Source organism: Vulpes vulpes, chromosome 5 (assembly GCF_048418805.1).
Source record: "Vulpes vulpes isolate BD-2025 chromosome 5, VulVul3, whole genome shotgun sequence".
Taxonomy (NCBI): Eukaryota; Metazoa; Chordata; class Mammalia; order Carnivora; family Canidae; genus Vulpes; species Vulpes vulpes.
Genome location: NC_132784.1, coordinates 16,597,909 through 16,617,419, shown reverse-complemented (window position 1 = coordinate 16,617,419; position 19,511 = coordinate 16,597,909). Strand labels below are relative to the sequence as shown.

Below are 19,511 nucleotides of genomic sequence, written 5' to 3'. Positions count from 1 at the left end.
CTAGAATCTATCTGAAGGCCATCAAAACTCCTGGAGTTGCTGGTTTGTGATTTCTGGGACATACTCTATCTTGAGCATTTACAAAGCTCCTGATTGATCAAACTCCGTTTCTGTTTTCTTGATGTGCTAATAATGCCACTGTGATTCTTGACATTTGTCCTTTACATATTTAGGAAAACATCCCTCTTTCATCTTCACACCCACGTAAATCAGCCCTCTCTGACCCTGGTCCTTTCTCACATTCCTTCTAAGAGGTAGGAAGACAAGGAGGATACCTCCACGTGAACCCCCAGAACAGCCTACATAAATAGTAGACTGCTGAATGTGAGCAGAGGAATGGCCCTCAGGGCTTGGGAAAGATGTGCTTTAATTAAGCTACATTTCTGACTTTAATTATTGTCTAGACTAGAATTTTTTGTGAGACTGTAAATGTAGGGGTGGTGGCTTGGTGATACAAATCACTCAGGTTTCCTTTGCCTGTAAGAATCCAAGGAAAGGGTGCCAGGGAAAGGTTAAAAGATGTATGAACAGTGGTGGAAATTATCATGTTAAATCTACAAACTGGAACAAACATTAGCCTACTGCCTAGACCTGAAATTAGCAAGAATGTGTCCCCCCAATTCCACAGCAACCATCGCCACTGCCGTAAAATGTATATAAACCTGACTCTTTGTCTGTCTCTGTCTGTCTTTGTCTCTCTCTCACACACATATACCTCAATTCTAGAGGACATTCTAATACATCTTTGAGGCATTTTAATTTTGGAAATAATTCTCTTCATAAACCATCTTGGGGCTAATTTTTAACATTTATTTAAGATTTTACTTATTTGAGAGATAGAGAGAGAGATATCATAAGCAAGGTGGAGGGGAGGGGGAGAAGCAGACTCCCCACAGAGCAGGGAGTCTGATGTAGGACTCCATCCCAGGACCCTAAGATCATGACATGAGCTGAAGGAAGATGCTTAACCAACTGAGCCACCCACGTACCCCTAATTTTTAACATTTTAAATATGCAATGTTTTACTGTGTACTGTCTTTTTAAATAATGATTTTTTAATAGAATTTTTGGAAAATGCCACAAAGTATATGAAAGAGGACAACATGTTATAAATAATCCCATTACCCAAAGATGCTCATTGTTATAATTCTGGTGTGTACTCTCCTAATCTTTTTGCTATGCTTTTAAGAAAAACAGGCAAATGAACAACCCCTCCCCCAAAAGCAGACAAACCCTTGACTTTATGCAAATAATCTGAATATCAAGAATTGAATTTTGTGGTAAATTCATTCCACATAAGTCAGCAGTGAGAAAAAAGTGCTGAAAGGTGAGGCCACAAGAAAGAATTCAACTCATAAGAGAGGCGAATGAGCACTTCCTCGGCATTTTAAATGCATTTTGACTGAAGGGATAAAGGCCAATAAGGACAGGCCCACTGGGGGCACTGCATGCAGTGGTGACAGGTTCAAGCACAGGTGAAACACGCGTGAACACAGCGTACAGCCCCTGTGAGACATCTGGAGGATCCTTATAAAAGAATGTCTCAGTCCAATGGCTTTGGATAGGAGGAATTCTTGTACTAACTCAGCCTGAAGCATCTTCCATTAGTCACTCTCTCTAGCACTTGCTGCCTAATCAATCATCATAAATAAAAGCAACACAATCTAGAATATTTTAAGCCCTCACTCTGTGTGTATTTGTGGGCAATGGTTAGACGTGGACATTTTAGCACCGTCTCATTGAGTTTTTCGTAACTATTGAGATATCATCTACGTACCATTTAAAGTGTATAGTTCCATGGTTTTTAGTATGTGTACAGATTGTGCAACCATCAACACTATATAGTTTTAGAATATTTTTGTCACCCCAGAAAGGAACCCTCTACTCTTACCCTTGGCGGGGGGCCAAGGGCCACTGTAGCCATCTACTCTTACCAGTCACTCTCATTCTCCTCAGACACCCCAGTATATTCTTATTAGATGTGTGATTTGCAAATATATTCTCCCATTCTGTGGCTTTTCTTTTCTTTTCTTTTCTTTTTTTTTTGTTGCTGTCCTCTGACCCACAAAAGTTCTTAATTTTGTTGAAGTCCAATTTATCTGCTTCTTTCTTGTATTGCTTGTGCTTTATCACCTCTAAAATCCATTGCTTAATCCAAGGCCACGAAGAGATACTTTCATCTTCCTTCTAAGAATTTTTACAGTTTTGGCCCTCACTTTTAGCTCTGGGATCCCTTTGGAGGCCATCTTTATATAATGGTGGGAGGTAAGTAAGGGTCAACTCTATTCTTTTATAGGCAGATATTCTGTTGTTCCAGTACCATTCATTGAAAAGACTATCATCTCATTTAATGTCTGATTTAATTTTCACAATAGTCTGAGGAGTTAAGAATTATAATCCCTCTTTGCAAATGAGGAAATGGAGGCTCAGGGAGGGTAAGTGACTTGTCTGAGCACCCTGAGGGATTCCAGGGAAGAAGTGAAATTTGATTTGACTCCAAAGGCAGGGTTCTTCCCACAATAGCAAAATGAACATCTATGACGTGCCATATAGTAGTAGAACAAACACACACAAAAGAGTACTCATTGCTCATTTGATGCCTTTAAGGGTTTTTTTTTTTTTTTTTCCAATTAATCTTATTCTTCCTAAGGAGCTATCCGTGCCAAGAGCTCCAGGGCTAGGAGAGATGAATAAGCACAGTTCTTATTTTTTAAAAGCTAATAATAGTACAGTAGAAACAAGGGAATTTCCTACAAGTAGGATGGCTGTAGAAGTCAGTATTTTTGGTCAAAGCCACAGAAATCGGTTTAAGGAGCTGCACAGTCAGAGGCTCAGAGAGGGAGCAGGAGATTGGAGAACCAGCCTGCAAACTGCAATCGAGGCAAGTCCGAGGCTCAGAAATAGGCCGCTAGAAACTGTCTTGGGCTAAAGGAAGTAAGAGCAGGACATCAGAGCCATTGCAGGACACTACCGAAGACACCATGAGCGTGCCTGATTGTGCCCGAGTCTTTGCCTCGACACGCCTGCATCCGGAAACAGGTGGGAGCCTCTGGCTGGATGAGCTAGAGTTGTGTGCCCACGCCGTGTGGGCAGCGGGCCAAGGTCCACTCCAGCCCATCCGTGTCACACACAGTGAGGAATCCTCCAGAATAACAGGGCCGAGGATGCTGGAAATGCCCACTCTCAGGACAGCAGAGAAACCACTCTTTCCTCTGCTATTCTCATCGCTTTCTTCTTATCAATGAGCCACAGAGCCAAGCTGTCTTCATCTTTTTATTTCATTATTTCTTATTCCTTTCATTATTTCACACGACTTGTTTTTCTAATGCAATTATAATCTCCCTGTGGTCAGGAGCCGTGTTTCACACACCACTACTTCCCAGCTCCCTTTGCACTTTAAATACAGGCTTATGGGGTGTGTTTTCCAATTGCTAGTGATTCCTGGGATACCCCAGGGGCCACAGTCAAGTCTTCATAACTCACATGTGGATGCTCATCAGCCAATTTATAATCTTGAACCTGACTTTCCTTCCAGTCCCAAATGATCCTAAAGACCCTGCCCCCTTCTAGCAGCTGGGGACGCACAGGGAGTGTTTGCCTCCTTCAACATCAGCTGAATGCAGAGGGTTGAGGGGGAATGTTGATGATGGGCTCTGTTACGGGAGGGCTGTCAGCCAAATCGTGGCTTTAGCCCTGCCCTCACATTTCTATTAATATTGCCTTTATTCTGAACTTTCCAACTCTTTAAGGTATTTCTTTTTAGGGCTTCTTTAATCCATCAAAATTCTGTGGAGTTCTGGGTTCTTTCCCTTGTTTATCGTCAGGGGTCAGAACTGGTTGTCTTTTCTGTTCTACGAGTCCGTGGGGAGGAGAGTGGAATCCCCCAAATAGCTGAGCTCTGACTCAGCGCTTCTAGGACCTTCTCCTTCTGGCCTCTCCCAGCCCCCTTCTCTACTTTCTGCAGTTTACAGAGCACTCAGTTGGTGTGATCTGCTCTCAATAAAACTATCTCTGACCACACTGCAAAGTAACAGCAGGTTCTTATTTTAATTACATACATTTAGGATGAAGGTTGCTAGGCACCATGAAAAGCATTAATTTGTTGTCATATCATGCACTGCTGTGGTTTTTCTCATCCTTGGAACTGTTGGCTGTAATGTCTCTTGATTTTTCTGAGAAAGTAGATGTTCACCTTTTGTATTTGTAAAGAACAGCTTTCCGAGGGACAGGAGGAGTGAAGGGCCAAGTTTACGAAAGATAAATAAGTGTAGTCACTAATTTGTAAGAAGTTCCCAAAGGCTGCATGCCTAAAGAGTATTTTCCTTTTGAGCAGTAATCATTGAATCATTGATTCACTCAGGGGTAATGCACGTGCATTATAAATATATATTCAGTGGTTTGAACTATCAACATTGTTCGTGAGTGCCTGGCTAACATGTAGCCCACGCGTATCTCTATCCCCAGCACAGATACCCTTGACCAGTAGCTCAGTGGCCAGGCTTATTCCTACTTACTTAGCAGGATGGAGAAGTGGGAGGAGGGGAAGCGATTCAGGGTACACAATGAGGTGTGTTGTGCTGATGTCACAGGGAGACAAAGTTGTTTTGTGATGGTGGGATGGTCATGAGAGAATTGGGTGGGAAAATGTCTCTTATGTATGAAGATTTGAATCCAAGGAGAAAAAAAAGGCATCTCCCGTTGTGAAAGTTTAAGTAAAATCCTCTTTGTATTTAGAGTCCAGTCTGATGGAGACAGTCCTACACTTGAATCTTTTTATTTCAATTTGGACTTCAATTGCTGATAATGCCTTGCTTCATTAAGACAACAAGAGCCTTTTCAGTGCCATCTCTGCCTGGAAAGAGATAGAACTCTGGAGTAGCAGAGAGTGTGGTGGAGGAAGGAATTGTCTTTACTGTTTCTCATGATCAATTGGGCTTGTCTCTCCTCTCCTGATGGCTACTTTTCAGACCCCATACCCCAAGCAACAATCTTCCATCCCACTTTTCACTTCTGTTAGTTTTAATCCTGATGGTGGGATTCCTTTAGGACTTATTGAGCACCTACTGTGTGCCAAGCACTATGCTAACAGCAAACTGTAATAGCTAGTGCTTTAGTGTCTATCCTGTGTCAGGTGCTTTGAGCATTCTGGAAATAACAGCTTTCCTGAGGTACAGGGGAGAGAAAAGCCAAGTTTAAGAAAGATAAATAAGTGCAGTCATTAATTTGTAAGAAAGTTCTCACTGGGTATTTTCCTTTTGAGCAGTAATCATTATCCCTGATTGAATAAAAAATATGTATAGAATGGGTTTCCTCCTCAAAAGATGGCTATTTTGTAGATGAGGCAATTGAGGCTTAGTGAAGTTGAATCACTTGTCCAAGGTCAATTAACTAGGAGGTGGTTAAGACTCAGAATTTGAATGCAGTTCTGTTTGACTCTACAACCCAAATACATGATTTTTAATATGCTGTTTTTCTACTTTTATGGTGTATGTCGCATTTGAAAAGAGAGGGAGATACATTAGAACCTTTGAAAATTGATGAGAATAAATATCTATCTAACAACTAGCTATCTATCTTCTCAGAGTGGGGAAGATTCAGCAGCTGAGGCCCCCCTGTGAATGCCATGATTTCCAGGCTCAGATTATTACTTTGGTTGCTAAACTCTGTCTTCTGTGGTCCTAGCTGCCCTCTGGACCTGTGCACAGGCTGATCCTCTCCAAGCTCTTCCTCCCTAAGTACCTTAGAGACCTCCCTCCGCTCTGCTGTCTCACAGATGGGATCTCTGAATTCCTGCTGCCAATCTCTCTGGCTACTAAATTTCAGCAGCTGCTTCTGATTTTGGCAGCTGCAGTTTTCCCTGTTAGTGCCACTGTTGTATTCCCCATTAAAGGATGGGGATGACACTTAAAGGATGACACTTAGGGCCCTTTCCCAGACCTTTGGGATCAGGTTCCCTGCTGGGTTTGGGGAAGGGAGGGTGAGGTAGGGACTATGAGAATCTGGATTGGTGAGACTCCCTGCTAAGACTTGCTTCCAAATCTGTCTCAGACCAGTGCTGATCTCAGTGTGTCGTCTAAGGAAAAGTTGTTGAGAGTGATCAGTAGTAGGGTGGAAAGTTCAACTTCTAACTGTATTAGGCTCTGTTCTCTCCTGATGTTCACTTTGACCGCTGGTCCTAGGCTAGTGTTTGCACTCTTAAGATCATATTAGAGAAGCAAAACTAAGTCAGAAATGAATTCTCAATGTAGACACAGCAGTTTATATTGATGTAATATAGTTTCATCTCTAGAGAAAAGCACCCATATTGTGCTTACTTTCATTGACTATACTAGGACCTTAAAACTAGGTATTTGTGTGGAAAGCTGCAGACTAGGAAAAGTGAATGATTTCATAGTAGCATAAAACCACATGGAGGATATCGAGGATAGTGCTGTGTTTGGGAGAATATTTCTTCATAAGCTTGCCATGATCTCACTAGCTGTGGGAGTAAATAATATCCTCATTTAGAAATGTGGGAGTTGAGCCCAAAGAAAGGGCTGAATGAGTGAATAATGATCTATGCTTGCCTACAGTTAAAGTTCTCAGCTGAAGGCAGCTTTGATTGAATTGGAGGGGTAACTCAGTTGAATTGCCAAGCCTCATGCTTCTGCTATGTGATGCATGAGTCTGTCCAAGACCCCAGTTGAAGGCTGTGGCACTTCTAGGGTATTGAAAAGAGCCTAATTAGGAAACTCTGCGATGGTAAAGAAGATGTGGATTATGGCAGGTGGTTCTTTTACCAAGTTCACAGATCAAACTACTCCTCATGGCAGCTCAGCCCCACTGAGGTGCCCATCATTCATGAAAACTAAGGAGTACCTACTATGTGCCTGGTATTGTGATGGACACTAGAATGGTTCTGTGAACATGACAGTCTGTTTTCAAAAAAACGCCTGTCGGTGGGACATTAGGAAAAGACAAAAGACATGAGCCATGTCAGCCCAGAACCAGACTCTACAGATGGAAACTGCTCAGGGAGAGCCTTTTAGGAAGGACATGGAGGCTTTGGTGGCACAGGCAGAAAATCATTGCTCCTGAGCCAGGACATAGGAAAGCCTGGGATAGGTGCTACTGTTTGCCTAAGTCACCTTGATAATCCTGAATCTAGGGATTTGAGGAATTTATTAAACTTGTATATGATGGCAAAAGGAATGCCAGCCTCGAAGATCAGAGAACTGTAGGTCTCATCACCACCAGAACTTTGCCCCCTCTCTCCCCAACCCCTCTTCAACATTCACCTTGGAAACATGATCAGAGCACTCTGGGTCTTAGTTGTTTGATCAGTAAAATGGTACTTTACTTCCCTGAAGGTGAAGGGCTGGACCCCCTATCTTCTTAATTTTCTTTCAATTCTCAAGTCTGTGATCTTATGATTTGTGCTTTTCTCTGTTGATAAAGGCAACACAAAAGCCGATCTTTGCATAAGTGTGTCATTTGCTAGTTTAAACCCAGTACCCAACCCTGGACATTTGAATAACCCCTGGACCAGATATGTGGTCCACAGGACCTGGTCCTAGATGTTGCTGAGTTCACTTGAATCAAGTCTTTAAAATGTTTTTCAGCTTTAAGAGAAAAATTGTTTGTAGAAATTACTGCCCGCTATTTAACCATCTGAATTTAGTGATGAATTAAAGGTTCATTGTAATGGTGTTATCTTTAAAGGACATTTAAAATGTGTTTGGCAAATGACATTGACTCATGTTTATTTTTGAAAAATATCCTGGTTTGTTTCATAACAGTCATAGTGAGTTAACAAGTATCTATTGAGTGCCATTATGTACGGAGAAGTAAACGGAGCTTCATTGTCCAGGAGCATAGGAGTAGAAAGTATTCCTTTTATTTTTAAGAATCTTCCCATTTATTTGAAATAAGGCATGTGTCTGAGAACAATTGTAGAGCAGTTTGGCAATACATTCCTTAATATGCTTTGAATTGAAGGCGCGAGTTCCAACTGTTGGCATAGTAAAGAAGACAATATAGAAGGGAAGTTTATGTTGTTTTGAGTCTGGAAAGAGCTGCTAATATGCTTTCCCAAGGCAGTCTCTAATATTGAAATTCATCTCAAAGCTGTAAAACCAGAGTTAGACACAAATTGCAGCAAGAGGACAGACCATGGATGAATCCCTAAAACTGGGTACATAGGATATAAAAGAGCAAGAGAGAAGTCCAGAAACTTCCCCTGGCAATGCCTGATGTGAACCAGGTACTTTAAACTTGCTACTGTGTTAATTCCACGTGATCATGTTCTTTCTCTATTACTGATCAGGAGACTGAGATTCAGAAAGGCAAGATAAAAATTTTCCCAGTTAGTAATGGTTGAAGGTGGACTTGTTTCTAGGTCTACCTGGAGAAAAGTGTACAAGTTGAATGCGGGTCTCCGGTTCACCCTTATACAGTCCGCTAAACTCAGTAATATAATAATTAGCTGAGATCACTATCCATTTTAGCTGTACTGGAGTGATAGAAATTTGGATGAAAACTGCTCAGGCAATGGATTCCAGGCCTGGGAGGCGACCTGTCTATGTTTCTTATTCCCCCAGTAGTTTTTGTAAAGTTTTTTGGCCAGAGGCAAACTACAGAGCAACTTGAAAGCTATATAAAGCAAATGTGTAATGGTGTTTGGCAATGTCCTGAAAGTAGCTACCAAGAATGCATACTACAGGGAGGAATGAAGAACCAATTTCTGGCCAAAATCCATTTTGAATGGAAAAGCTTTTAATGGATGAATTCTCCTTCAGTAAATTGTTGCTTTCCATTTAATAGCCATTATTCACTATTTTATTTGTAATTCTTTATGCATGTTTATATGTGACCCTGTCTGGGAGGCAGTAGATATTTGTTTATGAACTATGTGTTCTTTCCTGAAGAGTAAATATCTCACTAAGCCCTCTGCACCTTCTTCTCTTACCTTGTGATGATCATTTGTTCTGTATATGTATCTTTTTCTATTAAAATTTGAGAACTTGATTTTCCCTCTCTGATCTTTCCTCATTAGAAATTACATGGGTGAATTGGAGTCCTTCTAATCTACTATATAAATAAATATAGGAACTGAACTTCATGTGCCTATCAGGTGCCTTTCACAGCTTTTGTAAAATTGTGAGTCACGAAGCCATGCCTGAGTAGTCTTGCAGACTTGTTAGATCAAGAGTCTGTCTCCTTCAGGCCATACTCTCCCACTCAGATTTCTTGTTTTCCTGATTTCTGAGGCTATCTTCAGCAGCTGTTCCTGCCTGTGGGCCATGAACTTTTGTGAGTGGGAGGGAGATGCCGAGTTATTGCAAAGGGTGTGTAAATTCAGATGAACCCAAGCAGCCATATGTGTACTATGATTTTTCAAAATTATATAGAAGTATGTGATATATATATATATATGTATACATTTGTATGTGTGTGGGTGTATATATATATACACACATATAGATAGATGGATAGATGGATAGATGTAGATAGATAGTATAATGAATTAATGAATTATAATGGCTTTTAAAAATATTTTAGAATATCACTAAACTCATAATAGGTGTTAATCATAATCCCTTTTTTCTGAATCAGCAAATGGTAAAAGTGCAAAATTATTACATAGAAGTTTGTGAAAAGTTTTGAGGTTAAAAAAGAGGAAACTTCATAACCAAAAAAGAATTATGCTCTACTTCAATTAAAATCATTTAAAGCATTTATACCACTTACTACCTAGAATGTGAAATTCCCTAACTTAATCGACTTATTTTCCTTCACTTTCTAAAGCAAAGAAATGAAAGTCTGAAAAAGTTAATGTTCTCCCAATATTTTTTTTTCTTTCTCTCCTTTCCTTTTCTATTCTCATTGTATTGATTGGAAATATTCTGTTGTATTCTTGTATTATCCTTGATGCAGAGAGGAATGATTATCATGTTTTATTATTTATTACATTTGATTATTAGTTTTAAATAGCACTTCTTTACCATATTATAGAAGTATTCTATTTCTGATTTGCCTTGAATTAGCAAAAACCAGGAATAGATGCTGAATTTCACAAATGTCTTTAAAACATCTGTTAGATGACCTACTTGATCTGGTATTGTAGTAGATTAAATTGTATCAAACACTTCTTGTTTATGATTCTTTCTTCCTTTTCTAAGCTGTAGGCCTTGATTTGTGGCTCTTTGAAGAATTCATAAATATCAGCCTTACCACCATCATTGTCTTTTTCCTTTGTTATTATTTGCTAGTTTCATCAAGTTTTCCTATCAGGTTTATACAAGTTTCCCAAAATGAATTTGGAGGTGGTTCATCTTTCTCTGTGTTCCAGAAACTGTTTATGTAAAGTACAGTCATTGAGCCCATGGGCTTTGGGGACACGCACAGACCTCAGTTCAAACCCAGGCTTACTCACTTGCAGGTTTTATAACCTTGGGCAAGTTACTTAACTTGTCTAAGCGTGAGTTTTGTTACCTATAAAATGTAAACACAAGCACCTAGAGTACAGAGATTTTGTGAGATTAAGTGAGATTATATATGCAAAGCCCTGTCACAGCTCCTGGCTGGTGTAAACATTAAATAAATGTGTTTGTTTCTAAGATATGGTGATAAAGATGGTGATGATGATAGTGATATTGTTATTATTGCGTGGAAATGATCTTTTCCTTGAAATTAGTTGTGTGTAGTAATGGAATAACTTTTTAAGAAAAGAGTGTTTGGGGCACCTAGGTGGCTCAGTTGGTTGAGCTTCTAAATCTTGGTTTCCGATCAGGTCATGATCCTAGGGTTGTGGGATCAAGCTCCTAAAAAAAAAAAAAAAAAAAAAAAAAGGACATTTCCCCTTGCTCCTTTAACTTGTCCAGTTTTCCTATTTCATTAAGTTAATTTTAATGACTAATTTCAAGAGAAATTTACCTCTAGATTATTGAGATCTTCAAAATTATGAGGCCAGGTATAAGGTATACTCTGTGATATATAGATCTCTCCTTCTCCAAATATAAATATATATACTTATATATAGAGAGATTTTTTAATTTATATTTTTATTTACATATATAGATCTATCTACCTATCTACACATATACATACATATATATATTCATCTGCTTTAATTTTTATTCTTGAATATTGTCATTTTTCTTTTTCTTCATATTCTTATCATAGGTTTATTTTTATTCTTATGGAAGTATGATATTAAGTTTATTTTCAAACCGTTGACACTTCCTGCTTTTAAAATTATTTTCTGCTTCAAACCATATTAATCTTCCTATGCTTTTCCCAAATTTGTATTTCTTCCTTTTTGGAATATAAAGATTTGGTCATTTATTATTTATTCTTACCTTTTTGAATAATGAAATCATTTAAAGATATTGGTTTACCTCTAAGTACAATTTTGAGTGCATCCCACAAGCTTTTCTGTGTCATGTTCCAAATCATTTTTAATGATTTGATTATTTTATAATTTTAGTTCTGACATTCTCTTTGATCTGAGACATATTTAGAAGAATAATTATAACTTCTCAAGTTTCTGTTTTGTTTTGTTTTCTAGTTTTCATAATTTACTTATAGTTTTCTTGCAGATGTTAAAGAACAATGCTTATCTTTTGCTTTGGTAATTGCAAATTTTATTTTTTTAATAAAATGATCAATTTTGATAGATGTTCAATGAGCAATGAAAAGAAAGTATATATGTTTTTTAGATCAGGAGTTTGTAGAATATAGAGAAATGCATTATCTACACACACACACACACACACACTAACATACATTATCAGTCATTATTATTTAGATCTCATTACTTTTCTTTGGTCAATCATTGCTTCAAGAAGAAAAAAAAAGTGTGGTAAAACCTACACAGTCTTCTTTTATTATGATTCTATAAATTTCTCTTTGTATTTCCAATATTTTCCTTTTTGTACCTTGATGTTATGTGATCTACAGTCTGAATATCAATGGCTATCAGATCTTGTTAATACTACTGTTACAAATACTAAAGAAAAAATAAGTGTTTGAGCATGTACCATGTAGCAGGTATTGAGCTGGGAATGAATTACATTAAATGATTTTTTGACTTAATGCAACAATTATATAAGGTAGGTACATATAGTCATCATTTCTAATGAGGTTTCTGATGGATTGTGTTCATTAACAGAAACATAGATAATACTGCTTCTTTAATGTTAATGTTGTGACCCTTGTTCCTTTTTGCTTACATTCACCTTGTATATCCCTGTCTATCTTTTAACATTTAATCTTTATGTCATATAATGTGGTGTTGATGTATAGTTGCTATCCTACAAAGAAATATCTGGGGATGATCAGGTCTTTCAGAGTCACTTCGTTTGGTGTATATCTTTTCTAGGCGGCATATCATTGGATGTTGTTTATGATGAAAGTGAAATGGTTATTAGGGGAGTTTAACCCACTTACAGTTATTGTGTTAATGATATGTTTGATTTACTTGTGACTTTTAGTGTTTTGTTATTTTTTATGTTTCCTTTAATTTTCTTTTTTGCTTTTACTGTTGCCATATGGACTGTGAGTTCTTTGATTAAATATTCATACAAATTGGTTTGGAGAGTGTACATCTTGTTTTTATCCCACTTTTGATTGACATCTGGCTCGTCCTACAGCTGAGTGCATTCAACACTGTCAGCACGATAATTGGAGTTTCCATTACAGCTGCTGCTTCACAGACTCCATGTGCCAGCCTACAGTAAATCATGTTCATGGTCATGAATTTCTCTTTTTGTTTATGATCTCGTTTGAAATAATTTATTCTTTTGAAAATGAAACATATATTTATCACACAATGCAGTCTTCTCTTCATTTATGAGTTTTGTCCTAATCATATAACAAATGTTAAATGATATGTATTGATTTTCTGTTATATACACTGTGCTGAACTATGTGAATTTGAAGGAGGAAGAAAAGGAATACAAAGTAATATCTTTGTTCCTATTTTTAACTTGCTTAAAGTACAATTGACAGGGGAACTGGATGTATGTCCATAAAAAAGTTAAATAACTTAAAAGTTAAAATATAAAGGATGTCACTAGCACTGTGTATAAATAAATGCTAAATGAGAAACATATGCAAAATGTGCCATGAATTCAGAGGTTGGAAATGTTGCCTAGGGTTGAAATGTTCAGAGAAATTTTTTCCTGAGGAAGAAGGAAAATATCCCAAGGTGGTGAATAGTGCAGGCAAAGTTGTAGAGATGGGCATGTACACAGCATGTTCATGGTGTGGCAAGCAAATGATGATGGTCACATTAGAGGTTTCATGGGATTGGAGATACTTATTAGGGTGATGGATTCATTTCACAAACATGTGTTAAGCACTTAGTATCCAGAGAGCATACAGAGGGCACTTAACCAAGGTGTAGGGGCAAAAGCATGTCAAAGAAGGCTTTCACGTCCAAGTGATGCCAACGTTAAATCCTAAGAGACAAGGAGGAGCTCTGTGGGTAAAGATTTCAGTCAGGTGTGGGAAAGTTGGAAAGAAGAAGTGTTTCCTAGGCAGAGGAAAGCAAAGATATAAAGGCTTACCGGTGAGAGAGGGCATGGTGCTTTTAAGAACTGCAACTATTTTTCTGTAGTCAGCATATTGAATGTGAATAGGACAATTTGGTGAACTGGTTAGGGGGAGAAAAGCTGTCCCAAGTCATGAGAGTCTACATGGGGTACCACAAGGTAGGCTTTTGGACTTTATCTACAAGGCTTGGGGAGTCTCAAAGTGATTTTAAATAGATAGGGAGTTGGGTGGAAAGTGGAATGTAGACAGGAAGATTGAAAGTGGGAATATTGGTTGGGAGATTATTGGATTAATTCAGATGAAAGATGTCGAGATCTGAACAGAGGCAGTGGCAGTGGGGATAGTTCTGAAGCTGCAGCCCAGATATCAGATGGATAAATGATCTAGGAATAGGACAACTAAGGCAACTTGCAGTTGTTCTTTGGATCCTGGCTTGGGAGATGACTAGAATCTGTTTATCGTTATGGGAAACACTGGAGAAAGAGAAGTTTTGCAGGCCTGGGAGGAGTTGTGGGGTAGGTTGAAATAATTTTAGGTATTATACATATGGGTTAAAGGTTTTCCTTTTCTTCTGATGTTTTCCTACTGAGTTTAGAATAATGGGGTTTTAAATGTTGGCATTTCCTTAACATTGTCATGGGTGTATAACATTGGTAAAATTACTAGGCCAATAAAATATGTATAAATGTACAGACTTGTTGATGAAACAAAGTTTTATTTAGCTACCAATCCCATAAATGGCCAAACAATTAACAACGATAACGTTTGTTTCAGTAACAAAGCTTCCCAAAGACAGGGAGATTTGGATGCCTTTCAACAAAATAAATTCCTCTCTTCTCAGATGACATGTAAACTGATGTCATTTCTCATTCCATAAAGAAAAAAAAAAAGATGAAACTTGCCATGGTTTGCAGTATTCCAATGATGACATTCTTCTCCAAAGTAGTCTAAAAAAAGACATTGTGAACAAACTTGTACTTCCTCTGCCAGAAACGCATGCCTGGCCACAATGCAAGCCTTTCATATTTAGCCATTTAGATAATGGTTTCTGCATGAACTTTCATAACATTTATTTATTGCCATAAATGAATGGACCAACCACTGCTGGAAGGCAGGAATCCAGTTCCTCAGCAGTTAGATTTCTCACTACATTTTCCCAACTTTATAAAAGTTGCTCTGAAAGTCCTATTTCCTGTCAGTATTTCAGGGGCAATGTGAAATGGCACGGGTATCCCAGTTTTGAATTTTTATACTTCCTCCTACTTGTGAAACCTATTAGCTTCACTTCATGAAGATCATGCTCTAGTTATAAATATTTTAACTACCCAGCACACCCTTTTTTTTTAAGGGTGTATCAGCCACCCTTCTTTCCCCTCCCCTCTGGCTGGCTGATTCACACTCTTCTGTGAGTTGTTGCAGCAAAAAAACCAGGCGGACTACCTGTTTCTGAAGACAAGACTTTCTGTATGTTCACTTGGGGAAGGTGGTGAAATATGATTTGGGCTGATTTGCTGGTGAGGGTTTAGCCAGGATAGATATATTGATCTTGAATGGAGGAAGACATCGGTTTTCCATTGACATGGTAGAGGCAATTGATGGTGAACCTGGTCCGGAAGAATTAGAACTCAAGGTGCCTCTGCTAAGCAGACATCTGGCTTGTTGAAGTCCTGCCAATTCCTCTCATCCCTACGTGCTGAGGCACGGGGTTCCCTCGGGTTGAGCTGGTTAAACTGGACAAACCACAGCCTCCCAGAGCAGATTCTTGGGCCATGGCCTGGGGGCTGGCTCCTGCCCTGGCAGGAAGCTGTGCCCACGTGCTTGCCTTCATCATCTCCCACTGTGTTGGTGCCAGGCACAACCAAACAGGAGCAGGGGATGGCCATGGACAGGGCAGTTGGTGCTTGACCCTGACCTGCTCCAGAAACCCTATTTCCAGAGTCTTCCCAGCTCTTAGCTGGCCTCTCAGAATGGGCTAGGATTATAGGCCACATTTCTGGAACCTCACCCTTGGTGGCTAGAAAATGCAGAACCAGATGCAACTGTGGAAGAAGCTACTAGATGGTTGAAAAAGGTAAAAATAAGATATCTCTTAAAATAGAATTAGAACTATATATTTTCTCTCCTAAAGTAATGTAATTGCTTGAAGGCGGGGGGAAGAGACTTGAGTAAGACATTAGAAAGAAAACAACTGGGGAACATTTTACTTTGAGAAAGCAGGGAAATGCCTCATTGCTAATATTTGCTGCTCTTGGAGCTAAAAACAAATTTCTGATGTCCATATGATGCATATGATTGCAAAAGATCCCCAAATACCAGAGAACTCCTGAGAGCTTCTATTTTATTCTGTAATTTAACTGTCACCTTTATCTACCTATACCTCTGCCTTTTTGCTGACTAGGAATAAAGAGAGAAATTGAGCAAAATCTGTTTTCAAAAAGAAAAATAGGAGAATGGGGGAGTCCTTTCCGTAAGAAGTAATAAGAGTTACAATGCAAGCTTGGCATGGATTCTCAGGAAGCAATTTAACTGTCTTCACAGCCCTAGTGCCCCGCACAACGCTTGACTTGCAGTTGTTCTTATTTGTTGGAAGTTGGGCTTTGGCTGTCATCAACATGAATTTGAGCCATTTAAGGCAATTCTTTACACACTAATTCTTAAGGGAGTTCCATTAATTTTATTAGTTCATTTGTGCACTGGCAAACGGTTAGAGGCAGAGCTACCAGACGAGACCAGAAGCATGTGTAATCAACAGTAGTGCAATTCCAGCCTAAATGTTGACATCTGCATAGGTAATATAGGAAGTGGTTTACGTGCAAGTGAGAGGATATTGTGTGTGGGAGTTGTTTAGTGCCTCTTAAAAACAAGGCAAAATAACTGTTGGTTGTGCAGAAGTTTGTGTGATTAATTAAAATAAAACTATTATATGGTTCACCTCCCCAGGCCAGTGAAGATATTTTATTGATAAGCATCTCAGTGCTATGGAATGACTTGAGAACATTCTGGAGAATGCCGGTCTTTCTAGTGAATTCCCTTTGAGTGGCCTCTAAGGGGCCCTCCATCCCCAACCTAAGAGAAACGTTCCTCACCTCTTACACATTTCCTCCTTTGCGAGAATGATGTGTGCTCACTCGGCTTCCTTACCTCATAGTTATTCATTTAAAACATTATGAAATATTTAAGACAAGAATGCATGTAGAAGAACACAGTAACATCTCATGTAGCGACACTCAGCTAAACAAATAGAACATGACCAATAAAACTGATGCTCACGGGCACCCATCACCAGTCACATTTCACTTCTTCCCAATGCACAATGATGCAACTACTGTCCTGAATTTGGACTGACCTAATTGCCATTTTCGTATCATTCTTTATAATAGTACTAAGTATGTATGTGTGACTAATTACTACGTCATGTTGTTTTCCATATTTTTTAAACTTTGTGTAAGCGGCATTATACTGACTGTGTTCTCCTGTCACTTGGTATCTCCTCCATATTTTGGTGAGATTCATCCATGATGGTGGTGTTCCCTTGTACAAAAGTCCACAATATATTTATAAACTCTTCTGTTGATGCACATTGAGTTTGCTTGCAACTTTTGCGTCAAGGGGTCAGGGCAGATAGCAGCATTATTACTTGGTGCAAAGAGGGACTCGCTGGTGGGAAAGTGCAGAGGTGGTCTCCCAGCATCCTTTCCAGAGGTAGGCTTGAGCTCATGCACATATGGAGGTACTGGAGGATGGGTTTCCTGAAGAAGGGATCCACCAATAGGATGTTCCCAACTTGTTGCTCTCCTTTTTGGCGAGCTGAACAGGAGAAGACCCTCATAGGACTTGGAGATGGTCAGACTGCTTTTGCGTCAAACAGTCTGAGGGTCAAATATGAGCTGTTTTCAGTTGTCGGGCACATAAACTACCTACAACTTGGAGTTTTGGGGGCCCATGGGAAGTGTGACTCTTCCAACTGATAAGAGGTTCCTTACTGAGCAGTTCAGAACATTCCTTATTATCACTTGTCACCACAAAGCAATTTTTTTCTTGTTTCAAATACTGTTGCCGTGATCATGTCTCCTTGTGTCATATGTACAAATTTTTAAGGGTATATGCTTAGGAGTAGAATTTCTGAATTGTAGGGATTGTGCCTTGTCAGATTTACTGAGTGTTGCCATTTGTTCTTCAAGTTATTGAACAAACTTATACTCCAACCAGTAACACATTAGAGTTCCCATTGCTCTACATCCTCTTTCATAACTGATATTGTCCAAATTCATTAATTTATGCTAATTTTATAAGTGGTATGAGATGGTACCTCAGAGAAGTATTTTGATTACGGTTAAGATTGAGCCAGTTGTTTTAGATCTGTTGGTTATTTGTGTTTCCTCTTTCATTAATTGCTTTTTCTTATCATTTTGCTTCATGTTTGTGTGTGTGTGTGAATTGTGTCTTTTTCTTTCTGACTTGTAGGCATCTTATGTTCTGGATGTTTACTCGTGTGGACCTCTATGTTGCAAATCCTTCTCCTATTCTCTGGCCATTGCATTATATTTTTTAATGATCTTAATGTTTATCAGAAGTTTAACTTTTGGATGTAATGGCATCTCTAGTTTTTTTTTTTAATTTTTATTTATTTATGATAGTCACAGAGAGATAGAGAGAGAGGCAGAGACATAGGCAGAGGGAGAAGCAGTTTCCATGAACCGGGAGCCCGACGTGGGATTTGATCCCAGGTCTCCAGGATCGCGCCCTGGACCAAAGGCAGGCACTAAACTGCTGCGCCACCCAGGAATCCCAGCATCTCTAGTTATTAAGCCTAATTTCAAAGATCTTTTTTATTCTTAATTACTATGGGTTTCTATTCTTTTATTCTTTGCTCTTAAAATTCCATATGTGTGCTTAATGTAATAACTGTCTCTTCCCTTATGAAAAAATCTCTTAAAGACTTTTGATTGTTGTGCAATATCTTAGTTCTACCCTGTTTTTGTACTTCACTAATTTGACACTATCATATGACTTTTTACTGCCCATGCTTGATTAAATTTACCAATGCCTTTATCAATTTCTTTGCTACCAGTCATTTCAGACTTTCTGTTGTCATTCCTTTAGTGAAAGTTTATTGTTTATATACACTTGAATATTTGTCAGAAAATACATTTTCTTTGACTTCACTCCTGAATAGAGGTTTAGGTAGGTAGGAAACTAGAAGTTGAAGGGATTTCCATGGCTTCTGAGAAAGCTAGTATCATTACAATCTTAATTTCATGTAGATGTCATTGTTTTATACATATATATGTAAATTATATATTATATTATACAAAAAATATAAATATAACATAAATATATAATTATATATTATTTATAATAAATAAAAATATATGTAAATATGTACATACATGTAAATAATATGTATGGAGATATATGGATATATACACTTTTTTTTTTAGGGTAATTTCTTTCTGGCTGCTTTTAAGGTCACGTTTGTCTTTGGTGACTGTAGCATTGCTATGGTATATCCAGGTGTGGATTAAAAATATACATATTTAAGTTTTAAAAAATTTCCCTTAAATTTTTGTACTTTCTTAATCTAAGTATTTGTGATTTTTATCAAGGTCTTCTTCTGTCATTATATTTTCTTTCTTTTTTTAATGATTTTATTTATTTATTCATGACAGACAGAGAGAGAGAGGCAGAGACAGGCAGAGGGAGAAGCAGGCTCCATGCAGGGAGCCTGACGTGGGACTTGATCCTGGGGCCCCAGGATCACACCCCGGGCTGAAGGCGGCGCTAAACCACTAGGCCACCGGGGCTGCCCTGTCATTATATTTTCAAATATTGTCTCCTGCGACTCCAATTAGATGTATGTTAAAGCTCATTTTATTTTCCATTTCTCTGAAAACTCTTTTCATATTTTTCATCTCATTACCTCTATTTGCTCCATTCTAGAAACTTTTTTAGAATCTGTTTTCCAGCTCATTAAT

General features: G+C 38.5%; 1 protein-coding gene across 6 annotated transcripts in view; it reads left to right on the top strand.

Moving 5' to 3' along the window:
• NCKAP5 (NCK associated protein 5) overlaps nucleotides 1-19,511 on the top strand; it is a 946,904-nt gene that overhangs the window by 16,021 nt on the left and 911,372 nt on the right. For 2 of the 6 annotated variants that reach the window (XM_072757596.1, XM_072757604.1), the window contains exon 1: nucleotides 15,376-15,607. The exons of the other annotated variants lie outside the window; for them this stretch is intronic. The gene's annotated coding sequence lies outside the window, so the exon portion shown is untranslated. Of the gene's footprint in view, nucleotides 1-15,375; nucleotides 15,608-19,511 lie in introns of those variants that run through there. 6 annotated transcript variants of the gene reach the window in all.